Source organism: Coregonus clupeaformis, unplaced genomic scaffold (assembly GCF_020615455.1).
Source record: "Coregonus clupeaformis isolate EN_2021a unplaced genomic scaffold, ASM2061545v1 scaf0496, whole genome shotgun sequence".
NCBI lineage: Eukaryota > Metazoa > Chordata > Actinopteri > Salmoniformes > Salmonidae > Coregonus > Coregonus clupeaformis.
In genome coordinates this window covers 199,813-213,918 of record NW_025533951.1, presented here as the reverse complement: position 1 = coordinate 213,918, position 14,106 = coordinate 199,813, and the positions used below count along the sequence as shown (strand labels likewise).

Sequence of the window (14,106 nt, the reverse complement as noted above, 5' to 3'; positions counted from 1 at the left end):
GTCTGAAGACTGGATAGGCCACTCCAGGACCTTGAGATGCTTCTTACGGAGCCACTCCTGGCTGTGTGTTTCGGGTCGTTGTCATGCTGGAAGACCCAGCCACAACCCATCTTCAATGCTCTTACTGAGGGAAGGAGGTTGTTGGCCAAGATCTCGCGATACATGGCCCCATCCATCCTCCCCTCAATACGGTGCAGTCGTCCTGTCCCCTTTGCAGAAAAGCATCCCCAAAGAATGATGTTTCCACCTCCATGCATCACAGTTGGGATGGTGTTCTTGGGGTTGTACTCATCCTTCTTCTTCCTCCAAACACAGCGAGTGGAGTTTAGGCCAAAAAGCTCTATTTTTGTCTCATCAGACCACATGACCTTCTCCCATTCCTCCTCTGGATCATCCAGATGGTCATTGGTAAACTTCAGACGAGCCTGGACATGCGCTGGCTTGAGCAGGGGGACCTTACGTGCGCTGCAGGATTTTTATCCATGACTGCGTAGTGGTTTTCTTTGAGACTGTGGTCCCAGCTCTCTTCAGGTCATTGACCAGGTCCTGCCGTGTAGATCTGGGCTGATCCCTCACCTTCCTCATGATCATTGATGCCCCACGAGGTGAGATCTTGCAGACCCAGGGTGATTGACCGTCATCTTGAACTTCTTCCATTTTCGAATAATTGCGCCAACAGTTGTTGCCTTCTCACCAAGCTGCTTGCCTATTGTCCTATAGCCCATCCCAGCCTTGTGCAGGTCTACAATTTTATCCCTGATGTCCTTACACAGCTCTCTGGTCTTGGCCATTGTGGAGAGGTTGGAGTCTGTTTGATTGAGTGTGTGGACAGGTGTCTTTTATACAGGTAACAAGTTCAAACAGGTGCAGTTAATACAGATAATGAGTGGAGAACAGGAGGGCTTCTTAAAGAAAAACGAACAGGTCTGTGAGAGACGGAATTCTTACTTGTTGGTAGGTGATCAAATACTTATGTCACGCAATAAAATGCAAATTAATTACTTAAAAATTATACAATGTGATTTTCTGGATATTTGTTTTAGATTTCGTCTCTCACAGTTGAAGTGTACCTATGATAACAATTACAGACCTCTACATGCTTTGTAAGTACGAAAACCTGCAAAATTGGCAGTGTATCAAATACTTGTTCTCCCCACTGTATATATATATATATATATATATATATATATATATATATATGGCAAAGTATGTTTATTCCAATATCATACATATTTTGTATAGTTTATATACAGATAAATGATGAGAAATATATTCAATCAGACTCAAGCCTATAGCACAGTGACAATGGGAAAAGACCTATTAACCAAAAACACTTATTAAAGGCTATTAACGAGGAGGCTAGAGTTCATTAAAAGTCATAGATTAGATTATTGGCACAGGGGGAGATGGATCATTAACTAGGAGTGTGCTCCCATCTCTCCCCGAATTTCATGCTCAGGTACCCCGCAACCCAAATGAACATGGCACACTGATTGCAATACGGAAGAAGTCTCTTTCCTACTCTTTTCCTCTAACACAAGGCCGTGTTTCAGCACTCACTCACTCACTCACAAGTATGCAGCTCTGGGTTTTAGACCATATGCAGTAGGGCACGATGTAGCAAAAAGTTGTGCAACGTGAAACCAAATCTGATCTTCTCATGGGACACTAGAACCACCATAGGCCAATGGCCACTGATGTTTGATTTTATAAATAAATATAATCTGCCCCCCAAAAAAGCTATGTCCTGCTCTTACCCTGACTTTCCCTAAATGTTTTGTATTTTACACTGCTCATTTGTCAGAATTTTGAAATCACAAACAGAAAAGTATTTCGAGGCTTTTTACCTGTTTTTTTCACACCTATTCCTAATCTAATCCGCCAAGACTATGTGCTGTAGGATGTGGGTACCCAGCCAGGCGCTAATGCATCTCTCTCTCCTCACTGAATGAATGACAAATGGATGAATGGACGATGATTGTGCACCTTACTTCACAATTGAATTAGAATTAGGCCTAACTGAATGATAAGGAAGGTGAAGTGGTTGATTTAATTTAGAAAGACAATAGTGAAATGATGAGTTTGTGTTATGCCTATTTATCAGCAGCAAATCATTTGACCGTACACTTTGGGGGTTGATACCATTATTTTTTATGTTTTACTTTGTAAAAAGCTGTTATGGGACTGTTTTATTTACTATAACTCTATTACGAATCACATTTATTGTAAGGGAAACAAAAACATGCTACATGTTGCAGTAGGCCTTTAGAATAATGTGAAACATATCCTTGACTCTATCCGATGAAGCAAACGATGCCAGCACACTGAATGAATGACAAATGGATGGATGGGCGATAATTGTGGAAGTTACTTCACAATCAAATTTAAATTAGGCCTAACTGAATGATAAGCAGGGTGAAGAGGTTGATTGAATTTAGAACAACAATAGTGTAATGATGAGTTTGTGTTATGCCTATTTATCAGCATTGGCACTCATGTTAATAATTTGACCGCGCGCCTTGCGGGTTGATACCATTCTCTTTTACGTTTTACTTTGTAAAAAGTGTGCAAAGCTGTCAACAAAGCAAAGGGTGGCTATTTGAAGAATCTCAAATATAAAATGTATTTTGATTTGTTTAACACTTTTTGGGTTACTACATGATTCCATATGTGTTATTTCCTAGTTTTGATGTCTTCACTATTTTTCTACAATGTAGAAAATAGTAATTAATCAAGAAAAACACTTGAATGAGTAGATGTTCTAAAACTTTTGACCAGTAGTGTAGACAAGATTAAATTGACAATAATCTATTAAGCCTATCAGTTGTCAAATTGTACATGAAGAGATGGATCTTAAAATTTACAGATGCAGGGAAAGGATCATCACTTTATCAAATCCTCCTTCAGGTATACCATTTTGATTTCTATATAGTATCAGAAATAACATATTCAGCAGTTTCTATTACACTTACCTTTGCCAAATAAATCTCATAATTCAAGAGGTGCAGCTCTATTTCCAAATTTCACTTTTTTGAAGAATATCCAGGCTGTACATGCATTCAGCACATGACCACTCGCGCGGCAGCATTGCTCTGGCTACTAAGCAAAAACTAGTAACATAATTAATTTCAAATTAGAATATGATATTTATTTATTAAATTCATCCTTTACAATTGTTCATGCACTGTTGTTTTTATTTAGAAATACGGCAAATAATTTCACTTGTGACCTGACTGGTTATATTATTATTATATTTTTAATTTCTACTTTGTCAAAAGAAGCTATAACTGGACTTTATTAATTGCTATAACTCTATTACCAATCAAATCTACAAATAAAGTTGATCAAATTGATTGTACTGTAATGTTTTTATTGTAAGGGAAACAAAAATAGGCTATAGGCCTAACTATTGTATATTTCCACAAATATTTTTTCATGCAATTAATCCTTTATAATAGTTTCTGCACTATCTATCAAGTGTTGGTGCTTATGTTTGTTGCACCTTGCGGGTTGATATGCAATATGATGCATATGCTAAAGAGGACGCCCGGCAACTTTCTCTAGCCGGTACTTACAGGCTGAAAGGAAAGGTGGTTGTAGTGTTAAAATATTTCCCATCTATTGAACACAGCACAGGATTTTGGCTATAGCTGGGTTGCTTATGTAGGCCTGTCATGTCCTACAGCTCTTGGCCGGCTCCTAATCTGTCTCCCAAACGGATCCCTATTCCCTATGTTGTGCTCTACTTTTGACCATGGTCCATAGGGCTCTGGCCAAAAGTAGTGTATTAAAATATTGCATTTGGAGGCAGACTCCTAGTCTCCCCTCAAAGAACCAGCGTGATGGATTAAACCTCCGCAAGCCATAATTCATCATTACTGTCCCTCCGCTGTGGCTTGGCAGTTAAGATTTTAATTGGTCGGTGGAGGGGTGAGTGTGTTTCACTGACTGATGTGTGTGTGTGTGCACGCGTGCGTGCGTGTGTGAACGCGCTTGACTGACTGATGATTATTGCTGGTTAGGAGCCAAACGCCCTTGTCAATCTCCGGCAACCCCGTATCTCCCTCGCTGCCCCTCTAAATCTTTTGTTCTTTAACACCAGGAACGTGGTGCAATAATGTTTTCTTTATAGCCTAATTATGAATGATGGCATCAGAAACTAAAGTGAAGTCCCCACAGTAGTTGCTCATTCATTCAAATGGCTTCAGTTTGATAGTCGTGAAATTAAACTTCACAAGATTAGTCAATTGACTCCTTTGAACCGCTACTCCAAAGACATTTGACTGGATGGGAGTGTGTGTGTGTGTGTTTGCTTGCTTGCCTCTGTTAGTCTCCAAGGGTCCATATGCCCAAGTCCTTCTCTTAGTAAGATAAAGCACCTGTCTACTGTCATTGTACTGACTCTATTCCTACTAGTCTGTTACACTGTCCGATATGAAGAGACTGCAAATACCATCAGTGTCCATTTAGCAGGGAAAAAGACTGTGTCCCTTGCCAGTTTGGCAAAATGATTTCAGAAACAAATATTTAAGTCGCAAAGTGCTGCCCTCGTAAAAGGTCTCATGGGGAAAATGACACCTTGCAGGCAACCATTTTACAACCCCCTGCTGCTGCTGATCCTCTGTTTCCATTTCCTCATCCCCCCCGTCTCTCTGTCTCTCACTCTCTCTTTCTCTCTCTCTCGCTCTCCCTTTTCCCCTCCCACCTCTCCCCCTCGCGCTCTCTCTCTCTCTGCCCCCCGCTCTCAATTCAATAATAAATATGTTATACACTTAGTAAACACAAAGTTAAACACACTCCGTCTCTGTCCCTGTCTCTCCAGTTGAGGAAGGCAGTGATGGACCACATCTCAGACTCGTTCCTGGAGACCAACGTGCCGCTGCTGGTGCTCATCGAGGCGGCCAAGAGTGGCAATGAGAAGGAGGTCAAGGAGTATGCGCAGGTGTTCCGCGAGCACGCCAACAAGCTGGTCGAGGTAAGTCACAATTTCCCCACTTGTCCCCCCAGTCTTTCTCGCCCCCCCACGCACCCAATTTCCCTTCCTTATTTCCCCTTATACTGCAGAGTTGTGATGTGCTTAACTGAGACACCATATGCAGGTATAGGATGTCAATAATGCATTCCCAAACACTACAAGAGAGAGCAGGAAAATGCCAAGGAAGCTTCCACCTAGCTACTGTAGCTCAAAATGATAAGTTTGTTAGTCAGTAATGTTTGTTAGTCAGAGTTCAAAAGGTCACAGTCAGAAGATAATTCTTATTTCAGCACTATGTATAAGTTACCAGTAGAAAGCCTCACTTCCATGACATTCAATAAGAGAGCTATAAGCAGACATGAGGTGCAGTCTTGATACACCTTTAATTTATTATTTATTAAGGTGTTTTCAAGTTTTATTAATAGATTACGGTTAGATATGTAGGATATAGCAGAGAAAGTCGGTGGTGGAATGAGGGTTTGAACCACTGACTCCAGGAACATATGTGGTCCGGGGTCAGCAGCACTAGCACTAGACAAGCCCCAGGCACACCTTGATGTAGCTTTTATCTAGTAAGGAACAGACACCTTTGTTTGATGTATGGTCACACAACGCACATAAATGCTCTCACCCACATGCTACTCTTTTCACATAGACACATACAATTCATACACTCTCTATTATGTCTAGATCAAAGAATAGGAAATAGGGTGCCATTTGGGACGAAACCACTCTCTGACAGCCAGGCAAAGTGCACTCTGTTCTGGTCTGGTCTCAAAATAGCCAGTCACAAAACAGCAGCTTGGCCAGGTTAGCCAGTCTCGGGACATCTGATTGGAGGGTGAAGATCGATTCTGAGTCACAGTTGCCTGGCAAGGTTAACGTAATTCCACTGCCTAAAAAGAATAAAGCACCCTTTGCTGGCTCTAACAACCGCCCAATCAGTTTGCTGCCTGTTCTTAGTAAGCTGATGGAGAGAATTGTGTTTGACAATGACTTTCAGCATGCATTTAGAGAAGGGCACTCAACTTGTACTGCATTGACTCAGATGACAGATGCTTGGTTAAATGATATGGGTAATACAATTATAGTTAGAACTGTATAGTTAGATTTCAGTGCAGCCTTTGATGTTATTGATCATAAATTGACTGGTTGCATCACCGCCTGGTATGGCAACTGCTTGGCCTCCGACCGCAAGGCACTACAGAGGGTAGTGCGTACGGCCCAGTACATCACTTGGGCCAAGCTTCCTGCCATCCAGGACCTCTATACCAGGCGGTGTCAGAGGAAGGCCCTCAAAATTGTCAAAGACTCCAGCCACCCTAGTCATAGACTGTTCTCTCTGCTACCGCACGGCAAGCGGTACCGGAGTGCCAAGTCTAGGTCCAAAAGACTTCTCAACAGCTTCTACCCCCAAGCCATAAGACTCCTGAACAGCTAATCATGGCTACCCGGACTATTTGCACTGCCCCCCACCCCATCTTTTTACGCTGCTGCTACTCTGTTAATTATTTATGCATAGTCACTTTAACTCTACCCACATGTACATATTACTTCAACTACCTCAACTAGCCGGTGCCCCCGCACATTGACTCTGCACCGGTACCCCCCTGTATATATAGCCTCCCTACTGTTATTTTATTTTACTTCTGCTCTTTTTTTCTCAACACTTTTTTGTTGTTGTTTTATTTTACTTTTTTATTAAAAATAAATGCACTGTTGGTTAAGGGCTGTAAGTAAGCATTTCACTGTAATGTCTGCACCTGTGGTATTCGGCACATGTGCCCAATACAATTTGATTTGATTTGATTTGATACAGTGGGTATTATTATGTTTCATTTTTACGAAGAGAAACTTTTTGCCTCAGTTGTTCCTGCTTCAAGTGTTTTTGTCAACTCAGGGCAGTTGGGGAGAGAAACTGAGACTGTCCTAAATGGCACCCTATTATCTGTGAAGGGAATAGAGTGCCATTTGGGAATTAGCCTGAAAGAGAGAGATATCTGCCCTTAGCCTTATTAAGATGATAATGTGGTTGTATAACCTGTTTGTTTTCATCTGAGCTAGGTCCCCTTCCTTGAGGGCTCGCGCGCACACACACACACACACACACACACACACACACACACACACACACACACATTCATTGGCCTTATACTACGTGACATACCAATGGCTCCTTCCCAGACAGTGGGGGGAAAGGAGGAGTGAAGGTTATTAAATTATTTGCAGTTGCTGTAGTGGAGCCGAAATGAAGGGCTATTAGATGGGCATTTAGCCTCGAAACACCAGTCAGCCAGGCAGAATGCAGAGTCTGACAGTGCAGCGCACACACACTCAAGCACACACACACAAATAAGCATGAACACACACACACACACACATACACGTACACATACGCATCATCACTCACACGCACGCATCCACGCACACACGCATATAGGAATATTTAAGATACATGCCACCTATGTGTGTGTGTCGCTTGGTGATGGGAGAGGTTCTCAGATGTTTTAAATGAAGGGTCGTTTATACTAATCCTGGGTTGTTGCCTTTATTAGCATTTGACCCAATGTACACACACACACACACACACACACACACACACACATTATGTCCATACAGATGGATGGCTTAATGTGTTAGTTCAATGTAGGTTTCTTAAAATGTATTTAGTCACATTTGATAGCACTGTGTCTGAAAGTACATTTACATTTTACATTTTAGTCATTTAGCAGACGCTCTTATCCAGAGCGACTTACAGGAGCAATTAGGGTTAAGTGCCTTGCTCAAGGGCACATTTACGTCATTTTTTTTTATTTATTTTTTTTTAATTTTAATTTTTTTTTTTGGGGGGGTAGAAGGATTACTTTATCCTATCCCAGGTATTCCTTAAAGAGGTGGGGTTTCAAATGTCTCCGGAAGGTGGTGAGTGACTACGCTGTCCTGGCGTCGTGAGGGAGCTTGTTCCACCATTGGGGTGCCAGAGCAGCGAACAGTTTTGACTGGGCTGAGCGGGAGCTATGCTTCCGCAGAGGAAGGGGAGCCAGCAGGCCAGAGGTGGATGAACGCAATGCCCTCGTTTGGGTGTAGGGACTGATCAGAGCCTGAAGGTACGGAGGTGCCGTTCCCCTCACTGCTCCATAGGCACCATGGTCTTGTAACGGATGCGAGCTTCAACTGGAAGCCAGTGGAGTGTGCGGAGGAGGGGGGTGACGTGAGAGAACTTGGGAAGGTTGAACACCAGACGGGCTGCGGCATTCTGGATGAGTTGTAGGGGTTTAATGGCACAGGCAGGGAGCCCAGCCAACAGCGAGTTGCAGTAATCCAGACGGGAGATGACAAGTGCCTGGATTAGGACCTGTGCCGCTTCCTGTGTAAGGCAGGGTCGTACTCTCCGAATGTTGTAGAGCATGAACCTGCAGGATCGAGTCACCACCTTGATGTTAGCGGAGAACGACAGGGTGTTGTCCAGGGTCACGCCAAGGCTCTTCGCACTCTGGGAGGAGGACACAACGGAGTTGTCAACCGTGATGGCGAGATCATGGAACGGGCAGTCCTTCCCCGGGAGGAAGAGCAGCTCCGTCTTGCCAGGGTTCAGCTTGAGGTGGTGATCCGTCATCCATACTGATATGTCTGCCAGACATGCAGAGATGCGATTCGCCACCTGGTTATCAGAAGGGGGAAAGGAGAAGATTAGTTGTGTATCGTCAGCGTAGCAATGATAGGAGAGGCCATGTGAGGATATGACAGAGCCAAGTGACTTGGTGTATAGGGAGAATAGGAGAGGGCCTAGAACTGAGCCCTGGGGGACACCAGTGGTGAGAGCACGTGGTGCGGAGACAGCTTCTCGCCACGCCACTTGGTATGAGCGACCGGTCAGGTAGGACGCAATCCAGGAGTGAGCCGCGCCGGAGATGCCCAGCTCGGAGAGGGTGGAGAGGAGGATCTGATGGTTCACAGTATCAAAGGCAGCAGACAGGTCTAGAAGGACAAGAGCAGAGGAGAGAGAGTTAGCTTTAGCAGTGCGGAGAGCCTCCGTGACACAGAGAAGAGCAGTCTCAGTTGAATGACCAGTCCTGAAACCTGACTGGTTTGGATCAAGAAGGTCATTCTGAGAGAGATAGCAAGAGAGTTGGCTAAAGACGGCACGCTCAATAGTTTTGGAAAGAAAAGAAAGAAGGGATACTGGTCTGTAGTTGTTGACATCAGTGGGATCGAGTGTTGGTTTTTTTGAGAAGGGGTGCAACTCTCGCTCTCTTGAAGACGGAAGGGACATAGCCAGCGGTCAAGGATGAGTTGATCAGCGAGGTGAGGTAGGGGAGAAGGTCACCGGAGATGGTCTGGAGAAGAGAGGAGGGGATGGGGTCAAGCGGGCAGGTTGTTGGGCGGCCTGCAGTCACAAGTCGCAGGATTTTATCTGGAGAGAGAGGGGAGAAAGAAGTCAAAGCATAGGGTAGGGCAGTGTGAGTAGGACCAGCAGTGTCATTAGACATCATGTACAAATGAATGGATAGCAATCGCACACACCATATTAGTTTAATGATGGTATTTATATCCAATTTCCCTTCTGTTCGATGGCACAGTATGTGTGCTTTATCAAATCAAATCAAATCAAATTGTATTGGCCACATGCGCCGAATACAACAGGTGCAGACATTACAGTGAAATGCTTACTTACAGCCCTTAACCAACAGTGCATTTCTTTTTAACAAAAAAGTAAAAATAAAACAACAACAAAAAAAGTGTTGAGAAAAAAAGAGCAGAAGTAAAATAAAATAACAGTAGGGAGGCTATATATACAGGGGGGTACCGGTGCAGAGTCAATGTGCGGGGGCACCGGCTAGTTGAGGTAGTTGAAGTAATATGTACATGTGGGTAGAGTTAAAGTGACTATGCATAAATAATTAACAGAGTAGCAGCAGCGTAAAAGGATGGGGTGGGGGGGCAGTGCAAATAGTCCGGGTAGCCATGATTAGCTGTTCAGGAGTCTTATGGCTTGGGGGTAGAAGCTGTTGAGAAGTCTTTTGGACCTAGACTTGGCACTCCGGTACCGCTTGCCGTGCGGTAGCAGAGAGAACAGTCTATGACTAGGGTGGCTGGAGTCTTTGACAATTTTGAAGGCCTTCCTCCGACACCGCCTGGTATAGAGGTCCTGGATGGCAGGAAGCTTGGCCCCAGTGATGTACTGGGCCGTACGCACTACCCTCTGTAGTGCCTTGCGGTCGGAGGCCAAGCATTTGCCATACCAGGCGGTGATGCAACCAGTCAGGATGCTCTCGATGGTGCAGCTGTAGAATTTTTTGAGGATCTGAGGACCCATGCCAAATCTTTTGAGTCTCCTGAGGGGGAATAGGCTTTGTCGTGCCCTCTTCACGACTGTCTTGGTGTGTTTGGACCATGATAGTTCGTTGGTGATGTGGACACCAAGGAACTTGAAGCTCTCAACCTGTTCCACTACAGCCCCGTCGATGAGAATGGGGGCGTGCTCAGTCCTCTTTTTTTTTCCTGTAGTCCACAATCATCTCCTTTGTCTTGGTCACGTTGAGGGAGAGGTTGTTATCCTGGCACCACACTGCCAGGTCTCTGACCTCCTCCCTATAGGCTGTCTCATCGTTGTCGGTGATCAGGCCTACCACTGTTGTGTCGTCGGCAAACTTAATGATGGTGTTGTAGTCGTGCCTGGCCATGCATTCATGGGTGAACAGGGAGTACAGGAGGGGACTGAGCACGCAACCCTGAGGGGCCCCCGTGTTGAGGATCAGTGTGGCAGATGTGTTGTTACCTACCCTTACCACCTGGGGGCGGCCCGTCAGGAAGTCCAGGATCCAGTTGCAGAGGGAGGTGTTTAGTCCCAGGATCCTTAGCTTAGTGATGAGCTTAGAGGGCACTATGGTGTTGAATGCTGAGCTGTAGTCAATGAATAGCATTCTCACGTAGGTGTTCCTCTTGTCCAGGTGGGAAAGGGCAGTGTGGAGTGCAATAGAGATTGCATCATCTGTGGATCTGTTGGGGCGGTATGCAAATTGGAGTGGGTCTAGGGTTCCTGGGATAATGCTGTTGATGTGAGCCATGACCAGCCTTTCAAAGCACTTCATGGCTACAGACGTCAGTGCTACGGGTCGGTAGTCATTTAGGCAGGTTATCTTAGAGTCCTTGGGCATGGGGACTATGGTGGTCTGCTTGAAACATGTTGGTATTACAGACTCAGTCAGGGACATGTTGAAAATGTCAGTGAAGACACTTGCCAGTTGGTCAGCACATGCTCGGAGTACACGTCCTGGTAATCCGTCTGGCCCTGCGGCCTTGTGAATGTTGACCTGCTTAAAAGTCTTACTCACATCGGCTACGGAGAGTGTGATCACATAGTCATCCGGAACAGCTGGTGCTCTCATGCATGCTTCAGTGTTGCTTGCCTCAAAGCGAGCATAGAAGTGGTTTAGCTCGTCTGGTAGGCTTGTGTCACTGGGCAGCTCGCGGCTGTGCTTCCCTTTGTAGTCTGTAATAGTTTTCAAGCCCTGCCACATCCGACGAGCATCAGAGCCAGTGTAGTACGATTCAATCTTAGTCCTGTATTGACTCTTTGCCTGTTTGATGGTTCGTCGGAGGGCATAGCGGGATTTCTTATAAGCGTCCGGGTTAGAGTCCCGCTCCTTGAAAGCGGCAGCTCTACCCTTTAGCTCAGTGCGGATGTTTCCTGTAATCCATGGCTTCTGGTTGGGGTATGTACGTACGGTCACTGTGGGGACGACATCATCGATGCACTTATTGATGAAACCAGTGACTGATGTGGTGTACTCCTCAATGCTATCTGAAGAATCCCAGAACATGTTCCAGTCTGTGCTAGCAAAACAGTCCTGTAGCTTAGCATCTGCGTCATCTGACCACTTTTTTATTAACCGAGTCACTGGTGCTTCCTGCTTTAGTTTTTGCTTATAAGCAGGAATCAGGAGGATAGAGTTATGGTCAGATTTGCCAAATGGAGGGCGAGGGAGAGCTTTGTATGCGTCTCTGTGTGTGGAGTAAAGGTGGTCCAGAGTTTTTTTTTCCTCTGGTTGCACATTTAACATGCTGGTAGAAATTAGGTAGAACGGATTTAAGTTTCCCTGCATTAAAGTCCCCGGCCACTAGGAGCGCTGCATCTGGATGAGTGTTTTCCTGTTGATTTATGGCCTTATACAACTCATTCAGTGCAATCTTAATACCAGCATTGGTTTGTGGTGGTAAATAGACAGCTATGAAAAATATACACATATTTATGAATGGGCAATGGCATGTGGCTTTATTAGTTTAAGTGAAGGTATGTTCATGTACGCACTTAAGCCGGGTGTATACTACCCAACTTTCAAAATCCTAAAATCGCTGAACCTTTCACGTCAGACGACCAACTTGATCCAAGATGGCGTAGAAGTGCGGTCGTATACTCTGTAGTGTGTCCGTGTAAATAGCCTGTTTTTTTTATTTTTTGTCTCTTTCGTATATACAGTGAGGGAAAAAAATATTTGATCCCCTGCTGATTTTGTACGTTTGCCCACTGACAAAGACATGATCAGTCTATAATTTTAATGGTAGGTTTATTTGAACAGTGAGAGAAAGAATAACAACAAAAAAATCCAGAAAAACGCATGTCAAAAATCTTATAAATTGATTTACATTTTAATGAGGGAAATAAGTAAGACCCCTCTGCAAAACATGACTTAGTACTTGGTGGCAAAACCAGGTTTGCACACATCTCAGGAAGGATTTTGTCCCACTCCTCTTTGCAGATCTTCTCCAAGTCATTAAGGTTTCGAGGCTGACGTTTGGCAACTCGAACATTCAGCTCCCTCCACAGATTTTCTATGGGATTAAGGTCTGGAGACTGGCTAGGCCACTCCAGAACCTTAATGTGCTTCTTTTTGAGCCACTCCTTTGTTGCCTTGGCCGTGTGTTTTGGGTCATTGTCATGCTGGAATACCCATCCACGACCCATTTTCAATGCCCTGGCTGAGGGAAGGAGATGCTCACCCAAGATTTGACGATACATGGCCCCGTCCATCGTCCCTTTGATGCGGTGAAGTTGTCCTGTCCCCTTAGCAGATAAACACCCCCAAAGCATAATGTTTCCACCTCCATGTTTGATGGTGGGGATGGTGTTCTTGGGGTCATAGGCAGCATTCCTCCTCCTCCAAACACGGCGAGTTGAGTTGATGCCAAAGAGCTCCATTTTGGTCTCATCTGACCACAACACTTTCACCCAGTTCTCCTCTGAATCATTCAGATGTTCATTGGCAAACTTCAGACGGCCCTGTATATGTGCTTTCTTGAGCAGGGGGACCTTGCGGGCGCTGCAGGATTTCAGTCCTTCACAGCATAGTGTTACCAATTATTTTATTTGTGACTATGGTCCCAGCTGCCTTGAGATCATTGACAAGATCCTCCCGTGTAGTTCTGGGCTGATTCCTCACCGTTCTCATGATCATTGCAACTCCACAAGGTGAGATCTTGCATGGAGCCCCAGGCCAAGGGAGATTGACAGTTATTTTGTGTTTCTTCCATTTGCGAATAATCGCACCAACTGTTGTCACCTTCTCACCAAGCTGCTTGGCGATGGTCTTGTAGCCCATTCCAGCCTTGTGTAGGTCTACAATCTTGTCCCTGACAACCTTGGAGAGCTCTTTGGTCTTGGCCATGGTGGAGAGTTTGGAATCTGATTGATTGATTGCTTCTGTGGACAGGTGTCTTTTATACAGGTAACAAGCTGAGATTAGGAGCACTCCCTTTAAGAGTGTGCTCCTAATCTCATCCCGGTACCTGTATAAAAGACATCTGGGAGCCAGAAATCTTTCTGATTGAGAGGGGGTCAAATACTTATACCGTTGCGACGACCACGAAGAGCCATCTGCTAGCCCCGGGCCGCTAGCACACGCAATCAACAGCCGTGCTTCTTGCTCGCCTGTGCTGTAGCAGCCATTCAAACTGCTCATTGGACCTTATGATCACTCAGCTGCACAGCTGATGCCTGCTGGACTGTTCCTTTACATGGTACCCCATCCTGTTTATCTGTCCTGTTTCTCTGTTTAGCCTCAGCCCAAACTTGTGTCGCCATTACCAGTTGTTGTCTTAGCTCTCTCGAATAACACCAGTGATTGCTTTAT

At 44.9% G+C, this 14,106-nt stretch overlaps 1 pseudogene; it reads left to right on the top strand.

The window, feature by feature from the left end:
• Window positions 1-14,106, top strand: part of LOC123484914 — a 156,756-nt pseudogene that overhangs the window by 35,275 nt on the left and 107,375 nt on the right.